Genomic DNA, 16,111 nt, shown 5'->3' with positions numbered 1-16,111 from the left:
GAAACTCTCTTTTGTCAGTCAGGGTGGAGAGAGGCTCTGATTTGATCTTGGGTTCAGAATATGTCCTGGCAAACTGCAGCTGCTCTTTACACAGGCACAACTGGAGGGTTTGATTATAGGGGTTTTTTTTGTCTAATGGAAACACAAATCCTAATGAAGTCTCTTACAGTGGTACCAGGATGATATTAAGGGTGATTGTTTTAAGTTGCAATCAGGATCTAAAATCAAACAAATCACTTCAAAATTGGTTGCTCCTGTAATTTGGCTGAGTAAGTAATCCATCACTCTTTGACAGCCAGCTGGCCACATTAAAGGCTCTCGCATTCCTGCAGATTTGGTGCAGATCCTCAAAAACCTCTAGCTCTGTGACAGCTCTGGTGAGCAGTTTTTGCTGCCTGGCACTTTGGGAAGTGTTAAAGAATCCTTTGGGAAGAAGTTAAACATGCTTTCTTAATTTTACTTTTTTCCAAAGAATGTGTGTTGCAATGGTATTTTCTGTGATCCTGATGCATGTTGTGTTGCTGGTATTGGGAATTTTGGAAAGGGAAGTGAGAGTATAAGATAAAATTGATTGTGAGATGTGAGGAATGTACTTTAAAAGCACTAATGCACTAATGTGGGTTATGTGCAGATCTCTTTCTGTGGTTTAAGAGGTGAATAATTTTTGTTTCTCAAGTTTCTGCATTTCCCAAATTCACAATATAGGAATGTGAATATTGCTGAAAACCTGAAGTAAATTTGAAACAGCTCTGCTGCTGGTCAACTTGTTACTGCAAGTTCTTTTCCAAGTACTTTGTAAAAATACTGTGTTTCCTTATATGCAAATGTTTATTCCCCTCTGTATAACACTATGATGACTTAGATGATGATCTGGTGTATTCACATCTTGCATGTAGAATTTTATGGACTGACTTTTTGCCCTGCACAATACACGTGGCATTTTTACTAAACACACTAAGAGTAATAGGAATAAAATGTCTAAAGGGATCACCTTGAGCTTATACCCTTCCTCCTTAGAGCATAAAAATTCAGAGTGCTTTGAATTTTTCTCAGCGTGGATGCCACTGATGAGTAAGGTTGGGTTATCTCTGTTTTCAGTAATGACAGAGCTTTCTACTAGGTTGGGTTTAGGTTTGTTTTGATTTGTTTTGGGGGCTTTTAGGTGAGAGGAGGAAGGCGTGACTGTGGTTTTGTTTTTAATAGAGAACACAGTCATTCTTATAAGACTAGAATATTTTACACGCTTTGTGGATTAGGAAGCACTCAAGAGAACAAAGATGGTTTTGGCAAGGTGAAATATTCTCCAACCTCCTGGAGAATCAAACCCTGCTCAGGAGGCTTGGGTTAAATTTCTAGGCTATGCTACTTTGAAATTGCTCTTTTCCTCCTCTCAGTTAGTGCTGATGACCTGACAGGAGTTTTTTGGCTGCTCAGTGAGGCCTCTCTGCTGTGAATCAAAGACATTCTCTGGTGGCAGGAACCACAGATGAAATATCTTTGAGGGGATGGCAGCCCTTGGGGCTGCATGCTGTGAATGCTTCATTTTGTTTATCCAGCAGCTGCCTTGGAATGGGGCATAGCAGCTCTGGGGTCTGTGCAGAGAGCAGGACAAATAAGCCCATGGTAGGTTTTTGAGATTTGGTTTGACTTTTTTGAGGGTATGCTTCACCTGAACACAATTTTCATTCACTTGCGTTGCAGGTCTAGGAATGGAAAAGGTGTTTCCTCATGTTCTGTAGGATATTTGTAACTTTTGTGAGCCAGCACCCCAGTACAGCCCCTGTGATCTCTGCCCCAGTAGTGCCCAAGCACAGTAACAATAGCAGCCCGAAGCAGGAAGGATTCGGGGTGCTGGAGGGATTTTTGTGTGGCGTGTTCTCTGAGTGGTGTTCACAGGGATGGAGCTTCAGTACCTCCTCTGATGTCACACATGATTGCGGCAGCAAAGAGCTCTTGGACAAGGTTCCCTAAGCGTAGTGCTTTTGAAACCTGAGCCTGTTTCTTTGTCTTATTCTCTGAAGCTACCCCAAAGCAAGTGCAAATCGTTCTGGTCTTTGGTAATAAGTAATGTGATCCAAAATACCACGTGTTAATTCGGTGGTTGCATTTCTTCTTGTTCCTGAAAACTTCCCAAGTCAAGGTTGTGCTCAGAGCATGGTCTTGAAGTTCATCAGCCAGTTTTAGTACCTACAGCTTAAAACTGTCATGGGGCTGCTCTTCTCAAGCACAGCAGAAAACAAAACCTGATCATGTATGAGAATATGCAGAATAATCTTAGGAACTGAATAAACTATGTTAAAAATTTTTAATAACTTTTGTAGGACCACAGTCTTCATGATGCCTAAAGCTGTTGTTTTCAAAATCTTTTATTGGAATCTGTTTTTTTTCTAATTTTATTTTACATGTCTATCATTTCATGCTGCTTAAGATTTCACAAGTGAATATGCTCTGCTTCTGTGGAAAAAGTTAATAAGCTCCAGATGTGATTTCATTCTCTCCAGAGGTAAATTTAAACCTAGTAATTCCTTACAGGCTTTGAATCAGTCATTCTTCCTTTCTTTTCCTTAATACCTAGCTGATGAATTACAAAAGTAATTCAAACTTTGTTTTCCAGTTCTTTTCCTTTTGTGCTGGCAGCTGGCAATTCTTTTGCTGTGTTGCATATCAAATCACAGCGCACTGAGGCTCCTCACAAACAGGAGTACAAAGCTCTAACATTGTCATGCACCTTGGGAATTCACACCTTTGGGTTGAGGATATGAAGCCATTGAGAACAGTTGACCTGAGAAGCCTTAGAAAATTTTGGTTTTGTTATTTAAAAAAAATGAATTCCCACCATCCCTGGCTATTGCTTAGAAAGTCATTACTCTATTGCTGCTCTTTATGCCAGTTGCACAACCTTTCAGAATGATTTGCTTTAGAAAATTGTGCAGTGAAAGAGTCTTGACAAAATCAGATTGAAGGCTCAAATAACAAAGGCTGAAATTGTAATGTTCCTACAGCTAATGAAATGTAATTTAACAAGTCAGTTCAGTAATTTGCCTCTAAACTTCAGAGTATGGTTTCATTCAGCGACTGTCAAATTTAAGATACCCCAAGCCTCACAGATAAAGAAAAGACCATGTTTATAGCCCATTTACATTGGGAGACAGACTGCCAATGTGGAGCCGTGCCAGCTTGGGACAGATGAGAAACTGGCTCCCTACAGAGAGCATCAGACCTGTGGTTTTTTCATCTAGTTTTTGACCCTGACATCCAATCCGGTAACCACAAGAGGAGCTAACTGCTAGCCAAACAGAAACTTTTCATTTTTGTTCCACAGTAGAAACGTGTGTCAAGTACAAATAGTGCAGTTCATGTGCTGTTGTAGCAGCCCTCCTCACCCCATTCTAGCAGAGGGTGAGATTCCAAAACCCCCTAGGAATGTAGCACATGGTGCTTTAATTGTTCGGGAGGGGGCAGAGGATGACGAGGAAGCAAAGCTGGCCACAGCAGGGAACCTGTTAAAGTATTTTGTCAGACAAGGAGCACAACTGCAATGCCCTTGGTGTGGGAGGTGATTACATCCCAGCTGAGATCACCACCAACTCTGTGGTGTGGGGCCATACACTAGACCTTGGGAGAAGCCAGTCACATCACTTGCTGGGTCAATTAAATATTGTAGGAACACTGCATCCTACCATCAGAACCTTGCTGCAGTGGGAATGGATGGATTTGCCTTCCATGAACTTTATACTTGAGAAACAATTTGTTCTCCATTGTGGGCAAAGTATAATTAAACAAGGATCTCAAAAGGATGAATCAGCTAAACCTATTCCTTTCTCCAGCTTCCTGCTTTTTCTTCAACTTTTGTGTCTAATATTAATTTGATTCTTCCAGAGACAGAGATTTTAATTGATTAAGTAGACCCTAGAGGTTGATAATATGTTGCCAACATTTTTAACAGTATGTTCCTGAAAAAAAAAATCATCCATCAGCTTCATGCCCTTCTCAGAGAGGGGAAAAAGAAACCTGTCAATTCTACATCCTTCATCTTGTTCCCCAAAAGATCCATCATTTCTTCTTGTTGCACATCTGGTTTAGTACTTCTCAGTTTGTGTTGATTTTTATCTGCCTTCAGATGAGGGTAGTTAATATTTCCAGAATGATTATGGAAGAAATGTGTCCTGTTCCTTCTGTGGGAAGTGGTTTGGGGGACCTTTTCTGATGCAGGCTTCATGAACCTGCAGGGTTTGCCCTGATTAACGGGGCTGCCTTTGAGAGCAGTGGGCACTGAGGGCTTCCCTGACTGGGCAGGAGTGTCTCAATTCTAGGCTTGGACACGAGTTGTTAAGAGGTGTGCTAGGATCTAGGTCTGGATGGGCAGCCCTGCCAGGTGATTTTATGCTCCAAAGACTTTTCCCTTGGTGAGTGTAAGTGATTCCCATTCACAGTGCCGTGCAAACGACTGGAGTTTTTAGCCACAAAAAGCAACACTAGTGGACTGAGAAGGAGCCCTGGGAAGCTCATCAAAGAAAACTGCACAGAGCTGCACCTGGGAGGGAATGAGCAGTGGCTGGAGAATGGCTGCCTCTGTAACAGGACCGCAGGAAAGGACCTATGAGTCCTTTTGGTGGACAAGCTGAACGTAAGTCAGCAGTGAAGGGCAAAGACAGAATCACAGACCATAAAATAATTCTAGTTGGAAAAGAACCTTTAGATTATTAAGTCCAGGCATAACCATAACTCTACCAAGTCTTCCACTAGACCATGTCCATGATTAAAAAAGAGCACAGATGGAATGCCAAGAGAAGTCCCCCCTAAAAGTCAGCAAAAGACAGGTTATATCTGGAGTCCTGTGCCCAGTTTTGGGTCCTGCTCCCGTGGGAGAAAGGCATTCATTTTCAGAATGAAGCTTATCTAAATAGCAAGGAGACTGAAGAATGAAATGAAGGACCAAGAGAGGTGGAAACTGTGACTTTATGTATCCCAGAGAAGAAATTAATCAAAGGGGAATCTTATGAATGGTTTATAAATAAGGTGGATCAGCCTCATCCTGAAAGTGTATGGCAGCAGAAAGATTTCCTGCTAGGTGTAAAAACCCAAATTTTATGGTAAAGATGATCAAATATCAGCACACATTACTCAGAGAGTATTCAGTCTTTATCCTTGCAGATATTCAGAACTTGACAGAACAAATGCTTGAGCAGTCTGATCCAACTTTGAAGTTAACCTTGCCTTCAGCAAGGAGATAGATCTTAATGATTTTGAAGCCTCTTCCAATCATAATTATTCAATGATTCAATTAAAATCCTATGCTTTTTGGATTCTCTTGATTTTTATCAGACTACTAGTCAGGTTTCTCATGGAAAATGTTTTTCAGCCCATAATTACTCCTGATTTGAAATAGTTAGGCTAACTGTTTTATGCAAAAGGAGTGTATGCCTTACCTGGAGGGGAAGAGAAGGGATTTGGGCTTTTTCCCAAACCAAAATTATCTTAACCTTGTTTTCAGGAATGAAAGGATAATATATTGTTTTATCTGTATTAGGATTTTTTCCTGTTTTTTCTCAAAAGTTCTATTGTACTTGTGCTTTCAGGCAAAGCCTATTAGCTTGGCAGGCTGCATGGCTTTTTGGCAAGGCCTTATTGAGTGAAGTCCTGCACAAAAAGTTTATGTTCAATGAGGATTTGAGTTCAAGTTGATAAGACCAGGGATGCATGGAAGGGAAGCCTCAGAGTAGAGAGTGTGATGAAGATTAGAAAGTGGAGGAGAAGAAGGAAGTAGGACAGAAACAATCAGGGGAAGGGAGTAGAGAGTGATATCTCTGCTTTGTTGTAGGTAGGACTTGTTTAGTGGTGTGCTCAGAATCTGGCCAGCCTCCTGTTTATATTTTGCAGAAGGGCTGTGATAAATTAGGCAAGGCCAAGGGGGTGATGAAGCAGCAGGCTGGACTGGAGTGATACATTCAGTCCTGTCCATTACCCTGAAGTTCCCCAGTGAGGCTATGTCAATTATCTGAATTTTCCCTTTTCTGAGGTTTGAGCGGTGATTTGAGAATCTCAGTACAAAAACTATGAGCTGCATCTGAAAAGTATTGGGATCGTGCTAGAAGATGCCATGTGGTGTAAATGATCTTGCCTGGGTGGCACAAGCTGGGCATCCCAAACTGATGGATGCATTTGACATTAATGTGTGTGGCTCAGTCCCCTGTGCAGAAAATGTGGCTGGGAAGATGGCGATTATCAGTATTGATGGCTACTCTTGCAGTGCTCGTTTCTCAGTGTTAAGCACCACAGGAAAGCAAGCGAGGAGATTGATAACTCTGTCTTCATGACTCAATTTCTTAGATACTTTTTACCTTTTCCACTGGATAAGGCAGAAGTTCCTTCCTGGCCGGGAAAAAAAAAAAAAAAAAAAAAAAAAGAGGTAGGTTGAACATTGTGCATCAGTAGAAGGCAACTTAATTCTGGCATTTCTAAGCATTGGCTTGTATAATGCTAATGTATTCTGGTGGGTAATTTTACCTATAAAATTGTGTTCCTATTAGTTTTGTCAATATTTCTTGCTGTAAGCATTGGCCCTAGTGATTCCTCTGAAGCTCCTCGGTCTGCTTGCATTACTCAGCATTAATGATGTAAAAGGACTAGTCCAGGTTTTCCCGTCCGGTTCACTTAAAGAAAAGGTAAAATTCTCTTTCAGAGGCTGAGTGGACTGTTGTGCTGTGTGGGTTTCCAACAGTTCTTTAACCTCACTGATAGTGAATACATATTTCTTCTGAATTTTGGCTCCTGCTTGTGATACTGTTGGAGCCTTTATTTTTAGAGTTGCTATCTTTTCTCCTGCTGCCATATCTGTCTGCTGAGTGTTGCACTCCTGCCAAGTTACACTTGCTCTAGACACAACATAAACATAATTACATGTAAGAAATGTGGAATTGCTGGGATTCAGTGTGAAAAGGGGGATTAGTTTCAAAATAATTTCACTTTCGTACTGTTTCTAGTCTTAATCCTGTCTAAAGCAAGGGTTATCTGTTGTTGATGTGGAAATGTTATAGTGTGATTTAGCTCTTTTCACTGCCTGGAGTTCTGAGATGCTACAGGAGAAGAATTAATAAAGCGGCTTTATGTGCATTAATGGGGAAAAAATGTTGTTTTCATACTGACATCTGAAAGGGATCACTAAAACTGAAATAAATTTGGTATGGGGAAAAAATAGAAAACACAGGAGAAAAAGATTTTATCTTTCTTAAAAAGAAAGTGTCCCTAGTAGTAGATGGTACTAAGGACAGAAAAGATTTTATTCATTGTCCTCTGAAGTCTGTCTTCATAACAAGTTCATTAGTTTTCTGATTATTAGGTCTATCATGTAAACCACAAGGAAAATTGGGCCATATTTTGAGAAAAGAAAGTATTTCTGCTAGAAGATGTGTTCCTTTGATACTAAGAAAAGAAAAAAAGGAAAAAAAAACCCAGCAAAACAACAACCACAAACAACTTTGACTCAGATTAGTTCAGAGAATGCCTGTTTTTAGTTCACTCTGAAGAGTAAAACTTTGAGGTTAAAGTTGTGTAATGTGCATTACTTGAACATTACTTTGATGATTTTTTTTGAGTCACAGAAGCAGAACTGAATTGGTAACTTGGATAGTATCTGATCCAGTGCTGGTGCAGAAGGATGTAGCTGCACATCACAGCTATTATAGCAACAGAGACCCATAGAAAATAAATTTTTGTTAGCATGTAGGGTAGATGTTATGCAAACACATATGCAGTTGATTTAAAAATTAAGAAATAAGAGAGACTCTCATTGAGAGACCCAGAAGTAGTTGAATATAAAACGTTAATTTTCTTCCTGCTGCTCTTCTGTATGCTGTAGGACTGTCTTATATCTGGTGAGACTAAAAGGGGTTTGATTCTCCCTTATCCAGATAGTTTTCTGCAACTGGGAAATAAAAATAATGCCACAAGCAATGATGAAGGGAAGGAATTGCATTAAGTAATTGCAAAGCAAGGCATGGATGAGCCCTAGTACAGAAGAGAAGGCTCTTAGGGAGGCTGCACTGTTCATGGGTGGAGCTCTTCTCTAAGACTTTTTAGTGTAAAACAAGCTCTAGAGAACAGGCCCCAAACTACTCCCATTCTGACTTTTGAGCCCAAGAAAATGTTATACTATCCTTGACCACACGTGGAGTAGTGTCTTGCAATGATTTAAAGCAAGGAGAAAAAGAAAAGGAAAAAAAAAAAAGATTCTGTGGTCATTCCTGTGAATCTGTGAATACTGGCAATGTTTCTGCTGGCCTGAATAACTTTCAGGCTAATTTCTGAAGTTCCTGGCAGAGCACCCCTGGAGCTGTGAGGATCGTGCCCTACTCTTTCCCTCCTCTTCACTGAGAGGCTGGTGGCAGCTCATGCCCTGCCTGCCCTCACCCTGACATCATGCAGAAAGGATGCTCTGTGTGCCTTCTCTCTGTGGTGGGGGGGGGCAAAAAATAAGCTTGGGAAAGAGGGATACTCCAAACCATGTGTTTTGAAAGTTCTCCTCCACAGGGAAGGATTGGTGTGGCAGGATTGGTGAAAACCCAGCTCGTCTGTGTCCGCTCGCTGCATGCCAAGATAAGATAAAGTTGTGGAATGGAGCAACCTATTTAAAAATATTCTTCATTGTTAGAGAAAAACATGGGTATGAAAGGGGGAAAGACAGGGTTGTGATGTGGGCTGGCCGTGCTCTTGCAGCACCCATTTAAATTTCCATTTATATTTTCCTAATACACTCATCTCCTTTTTGCCTCAGAGCTATTTTAATTGAATTTGCTTGTTCTGCCTGCCATTTAGCTGCGAGCTGCCCTGACTGAAACCAGTTCCAGTGCAATAACAAACCAGGCTGTTTCGCTGAATTTCCGGCATTAAGAGCAGCTGACCTCCTTGTGCTGCGGGAGGAGTGGGGCCGAGCGGGTCTGGAGCTGAGAGGTGCACCCTGAATCAACTGCACACACAACGTGGATGGGAAATTATTGCAATTGCTCTCACTGTCCCTATGAAACACAGTTGCTGTCTTTTTATGTGCAATTGTGTAATTTTCAAATATTGTCTGCATTTGAATTGAATTATTGAATGAGCTGAAATAGTAGGCTAGAATTCTTTTGGGATGAGTGTATGTTTTGTGATAATTAGTTCATTGCTAAGCATAATGTAGCTGTTTCTCTCTAATGTACTCTTTTCATTTATTTAGAAAAAAAAGGTATTTAAAAAATTCTCCACAAATACAGCATAGCTTCTCTTGGATAAAATGCAAATAAAGGAATTGAGTCAAAACTGTACAGCTATTAAAATTGTCTTTGTCTGATTTGTGAAACAGCGTAGTCAGAGAATGCTGACACTATTTCTGCTGTTTTTGTTGGGCTTGGCCACCAGGAATATCAGATTGCACAGGGCAGGGACACCCTTGCATCGTTAAACCGATGAATTTTCCCATCCTTTTCAATGATGAGGGCTTCACCCACTGAACTGTTGAGATTAAACCTCTTTATTGCAGGCAGGAGTGTCAGGTTTGCTTATGCAAAGCTACTGTGGCAGATAGCATACATAGAACAGACTTTATTTTTTTTTTCCACCTGTGCTGTACTTGTGGGACTCCTGATAGTCTGTTTAAGACTCTTGTTGAGTGAGTGATAAGGTTTTCAGACAGTGGTTTAGAAAGTCTCTGTTGTTCCTCAGTGGCTTGGTTAGAAAAGAATGTGTTGAGGTAGGGCCTGTCAGTACTGCCGATGGGTAACCCACATGCAAACAAGCAGAGAGGCAGCTTATTTGTGTGGTTTGTAATGCTGCTTCAATTCTTAGTTTTATAGACAGCCCAACTGTTCAGGCAGAGAAGCCCTCTTGTGAAACCCGATATAATTATTGTGTGCTGCCAGAGAGCAGAGCGTGCATTAGGAAATGGTGTGGAGGAAGCGGGGCTGCTTCTGTCCAACCCCTCCTTTCCTCTTGCCAGTGTGCTTGGAGTCAGTGCAGCTTTCAAATCAGATTGGAAACCTGTTTGTTTAAGCAAACTGTTTGCTCTGATTCTGGTCTTGAAAATCATAGAATCATTAAGATTGGAAAATACCTCTATGACCGTTGAGTCCAACTAATAACCCAGCTCTGTCAGATCCACCACTAAACTATGTCCCTAAGTCCCACATCTACATGTTTTTTTTAACACTTACAGGGATGGTGATTCTACAGCTGCACTGGACAGCCTGTTCCAGTGCTTGTCATCTTTTTCAGTTAAGAATTTTTTCCTAATATCCTTCTATTGCTTCGAATAATTTGAGGATAGCACTTCATAAAATCACTTAGTAGAAAAAATAATAGCTGTTAGAACAGGTGGATGCATTCCCAGTGTAATAGCGAACACTTGTGGACAAAGTGTTTTGATTTTCTTTTTCTCATTCTCATAGCCATGATTAGTTTGATTTTCTTCTATGCTAGAAAGTAAACTTTATCAGAGTAAAATGAAGACTACAAAAAGTAAGGAAATTTATAGTCTATAGAGATATAAGAAGCCTGGATAAGAGCAGGTCCAAAAATTGGCTGTCCACTAAGGAGTCTGAGATACACAATGCTATTATTAACTAAAATATTTTAAAACTTTTCTTTGTTGAGATTTAAGAAATGTCACATGACTCAACAGGATTCATACCACCTCTCCTTTCTGTGTTTGATTTTCTCATTTGCCTAGCTGTTACAACACTCAGCTTCCCTTCCACGAGTTACTTTGTTTAAGCTTTATGGTTCCAAAGAGCAGTAAAGTGGAGATGTACAGATGTGGGTGGGAGGAAGAAGAGGGAATTGTAATTATCAAAAAGACCTGGTATATTTTTATTTCCCCAAAGATATGTGTATAAAGAGAACCTGGTGTGGAAACAAATATAGCAATGCTGGAAATTTGTGAAAATATATACATACAGTTGAATATACAATACAGTTGAAAATGATATTATTGCTACGTTGCAATGCTTTCAAAATACTTTACCTGGTAAAATTTTCAGGCTGGTTTTAGTCAGCTCCACTTGTTAGTATTTTCATCTCATCTGTTGCACAGAACCTAGATTTCTTGGGTCAGATTCATTGCTGGCCCTCCATAACAAACCAGGTTGGTCACATCCCGGTACTTTAGATGTAACCTTCCTGCAGTGTGATCCTGGTATCCCCTGGAGTCACGCTCAGGCACGTATTTGCTCAGGTACCCAGGATGCCAGCTGTGTTCTTCTCCTCTCCAGCCCCCTTGATCCTGAATGCAGGGATTGTGGAGATGAATTCCCACTGCAGGTCTCCAGAAGGTGGAGGGCACCCTGGGCTTGTGCAAGTTCAGCACTGGCTGCATGGTTACAAGTAGCTGTTGTTCCTTTCTCTTACTCCACTTCAAATGTGACATCTTTGTGCACGATTGTTCCCCATATGTAAAGCTCTCAAATATTTGTGAATGCCTAAGTATAGCTCTAACTGCTTTCTGTGGGCTATGTAAATTGTACCAAAAATTTTCCTTATTCTTTAACTCAGGAAGTCTTACACTGCTGTAGACGTTTCCAAAATGTTTCTATTTTTCATACTTTCTTTTTCTTTTGTAAGTAAGCAAAAATATTTTTTCCTGACACAATGCAAGTGTTTTATAGGTTTCAGGCACTGAAAGTGGTAACAAGAAGTGGTTAAGAGTAGTTGCTTGTAGTCATGGTAGAGAAGCTGAGGGTATTAAGGACTTCAAAGATAGGAAAGTAAGATGTAACATGCTACATTATCTTACCATAATAGCTCAGTTTGCATGTACATAATGCACTGTAACTGCTGTTTTATAGTGAGATTTTCAGATGCTATAATTGCCTGGTGAACATTGCTTTGCTACATTCATTGGCTGATGAATTCTATACAAACTTTAGACACATCACATAATGGCATGTCTGGGAAGTTGCAATGTGAAAATTTTATTTCATTAGCCTAAATAAAATTGATGAATAACAGAGGACATAATTTTAGCTTTAAAGAGGCTCTGAAGAGCATAAGTGAATAAAATATCCACATAGATGATGCAGCTTTTGGAAGAGACCTTATAATTCACATGCATTTTAAGATCACAGTCAGTTACAGAAAAACAAAATTTTGCTTCACTTTACTTCGTAAATTCATCATTGGTGAGTTTAGCTTCAGAAGTCCTTACTTTAATTACCATAGTGGACATATGTCAGAGTATTTGATTTTGTGGGTGTTGTGGAGCACAGAAAATTTATTTCTCTCAAAGGCTAGACCTTCTGTCATGTTATTCCAAGAATGGTTCATTAGAAGTTAAGGTTTAAAATTATTATTATTGTTGTTTTCAGTATTATTTGTTACTCATTAAAAATAGTGGAAAGGAAAACATACTGAAAACCTACCAGTGAGGAATTCACTCATGGCATGAGAGCAATTTCTTTTTGAAGATAATTTCAGCATACTACACAAGAGCGACCCTGCTCTCTGAAGGGGTTTGGCACTCTTGCACCCCAAGAAATGCGTCACCACAATTGTGGTGAGTACTCAAGGCTGAGTGCTCCAAGAATAAGTCACTCTATCTCCTGCCTTTTTGCTTGAGTGGAACATGAGAGCAAGAGCTCATATTTCATCATTCGTCCGCATAATAACTTTCAGGTTCCTTCAAAGCACGGCAGAATCCCCCACCAAGGGACATAAAGCAAGACTTTGTATTGCTTAATGCAAAGCAGAGGGTGGCTGGCACAGGGAGAGACATGGAAGCTCTGCACCACAAGACACTGCTACAGCATCTTTGCTGCTAAGCATTAAATCCACCCTGTGTAGTGCTATGACAAATAAAGATGAGTGGTGGTGGTGTAGCCATGGTGGTCTGGGATGGATGGTCTAGAGGAGCAGAGCTTACCTCTTTCTCTGAGGGATGTGTTGTGTTTTGGCGTGAGCTCGGCCCTGTGTGGCCCTAGCAGGCAGGCATCCTGTGTGATTGATCACAGCCTGTGTGGTGATAGACAGCCAGTGTGAGCAGTGCTGCCTGCCAGCACGCACATAGCCAGGGCATGTGCTCCTTCCTGCCTTGCAGGAAGATCCAGAGGGATACTGAGAGCTCTGAGCTTGGTGGGGTAATGCAGCGTGAGGACAAGGAGCAGTAATGAAACCTTATGAATGCAGCCTTTCCCATACTTCACTTTCATCTTTCCAATTTTTTCCCCTTCTCTGAAAGGAAGATAGGAGAGCAACTCATTGAAGTCATCTGAACCCTCTGAAGGCTGTTTTATGAGTTCATTTATCTGGCTTGCTTGTGTTTCTTTGTAATTTCTTTCTTCTGCCAAAAATAACTCTTAGACTGTAGATTATCTGCTGTACAAATAGCAGTAAAATGGCCCAAACCTCCAGGAATGGAGTTAATAACAAAGTCAGAATTGGTGGGGTTTGGGACATTTTATTCCAAACTAATTGAATTATAGAATTTTCTTGCAGTTGCAAAGGCAGCAACAGTGCGCTGCACATTGTGTAAATGTAATGCCGTGTGTCAATGCTACTGTGTTTTTCCTTTGAGAAAATATTTGTAGGTTTCATGATATCTTACACTCTGTCTTGTCAGGAGAAAATTGTGTCTTAAATCGAAAATTCTCCTTTTCCAGCCTTATTGTCCTTGTCTGGCACCTCCAGCATCAGCAAGGTCTGGTTACTTTGGCTGAGAAAGGGCTGTTCATGGTGCATGTTAACAGGTGCAATGGCAATTGCAAATTTGTCCTAAGCAGATGGGTCAAGATGCCAAAGTGCAGAGTGATGCAATCCATCACCATGGCACCATCAGAGCAGAGCAGGCAAGTTGGGAAACTGAGGACCAGCCCTGTTTGTAAGGCCTGATACTATTGACATGATTTCATCTTGAAACAGATTTCAGTCCCACTTCTTCTGTTTGTTACTTTGTTTTGGGAGAGGAGCTACATTAAAACCCTGAGAAGTGCAGGTGCTTGGCTACTCTGGTTGGTGTGTTAAAGAGGGCCTTGGAAGTAATTTGTCTGAAGTTTGAGCAAAATGAGTTCAAATGTGGAGACTGTAGCTCTTTGGTTCACAGGCTCTTTGTAAATATATTATTTGACTGTCACCAGTGGTGCTGTACCAGCCCTCAGGTATGCTGAAGGGATGCTTGCTTAATCCTGGATTTGGGTAAGGAATGGAAAGGCAGTGTGTGCTTTCTGTGGTTTTGCCCCAGAAATAGATTTTTCAACTTGAATATTTGTTCAGATATTAGTTTAGAAACCTTAGAAACTTCAACACTCAAACAGTTTGCTTTTGTTTTTGTTTTTTTGGGGTTTTGTTTGTTTGTTTTGAAGGTGATGACAGGAATTACTACATTTACTTTTCTACCGCGAACAAATTGTGCACCCAAAAATTTTCTGGGAAAGCAGCAGAAGATCTCTTCGTCTAAATGCAGGATCTTTATGTAAGCTTGTGCGTTCCTATCAGCCTATTTTTCTGAGTAACTTTTTTAAGGCAGGAGAGCTGGCCTGATGCTTAATGCATCGAGGATGTTGCTTGGCAACTTTGGGCCATGCATGCGTTTCTGTGGGAGCAGCTGGACAGATGTTTGCTCACAGGCTGACTGGGAGCAGAGCCTGGTGGTGACCAAGTAAACCCAGTCCTAAAATTATTGTTTCAAGGGATGTGTGATAAATTAAACATTTGCACTGTAAGAGGCTGTTCATGATACTCATTATTTGGAAAGTGTAAAAAGCTTTTCAAAAGGTGAGAGGCGGAGATGCCTTTCTGGCTATTTTTCAGTGCCTAGGGGACAGACACATACCATTTGTCATTTGGGTGAGTGAAATTTGTTTCATTTAAAGCTGTGACTTGAAGAGGACGGTCTGTTTTGGTGTTGTCTTTCCCCACCCCACAATTGTACCAGTGTCATTTTCATGCTATTAAGAGGATTTACCCTTCAGAGATCCCAGGCAGATATCACAGGGCTGTTTGCAGGTCTGTGTGCAGTTAGCTATTGACTGCATTTCAGTCAGAAGGAAAACAGTGGAGTGTGACCCTCTGCTACTTTCTATCCTGATATGCAATTTGTTGGGTGCACACAAGGCATCTAACTTTAAGGCATGCCACTATATTTGCTGAGGAAAAAACACTGAAAACTTGGATTGGTACGTAACCTCTGATTTTTCCCTGTGAGTACTGATAGTGAGAGCGAGTTGCAGAGGAGTAAGCTGTTGAAGCAGAAGGAAGGGATGAATCTCTCTTCACTACTTTCGTTTTTACTGGCAGCGTCCCATGAATTGAATGTGAGACTTAAACTGTAATCTGAATCAGATCATGTTTTAATGCATTTTGAAAGCATCTGAGCAGCTATAAATGTCAGGTGGAGGAGCTTCTGGCTGTGTGCAGAGGCTGTTTGCTGGAGGGGGGCCAGTCCTTGTGGACCCCGCTCAGGTGGGGGCTGAAGGACAGGGGTATAACTTTGACCAGTTGCTCACATAAATAGAGGCTGATGCCCAACATCATCATCTGACGCCAGCACAGTCTGGCATAGCCCCTGACAGAGGCAGCAGTGTGATATTGCTGTCACTGTCACTGCTCATGTCACCACCCACTCCTCAGTCCCGTATTGATGAGATCTCACAGGGAATCATAGTGAAGGATTGATCAGATTTATTGTTTCTCCTGCATTCTCAGTTCTAATTTGGAAGGGTTTGCCTGCTTCTTCCTTAATAAATATTGGTAAGGGCTCAGTGAAAGGGGCAGGAGCACCATGGAGGTGGGAAGGAGCAGCTGGGAAATTGTGGGATTGATGGAGACCGTTCTCCTGTTGGTATTGCAGATGTCTAACTGGGACAATGTGGCAAAAAAAGGGACAGGCTGGGAGGAACAAGGGTGACATCTGGCTTGGTGGGCTTGGAGCCACCGGGCACAGCCCCAGGTCCTTGTTTTGTGAAGAGCAGCCACTTCCACTTCTGCTGTAAAATTTTGTGCAAGGGAAGACATAAGAGCAAAATGAGGCAGCATACTGGGAACAACTGTGCACTTTTCTAACTAGAGAAACTACAGTGTATAAATTGGGGGTTTGCTTCATTGTTGTTTTCTTCAGGAAGTATATTTGATAGATTAAAAACACAAGCCCTTC

The sequence above is a fragment of the Prinia subflava genome, chromosome 1 (genome assembly GCF_021018805.1).
Source record: "Prinia subflava isolate CZ2003 ecotype Zambia chromosome 1, Cam_Psub_1.2, whole genome shotgun sequence".
NCBI lineage: Eukaryota > Metazoa > Chordata > Aves > Passeriformes > Cisticolidae > Prinia > Prinia subflava.
Note: the sequence above shows the minus strand (reverse complement) of the source record.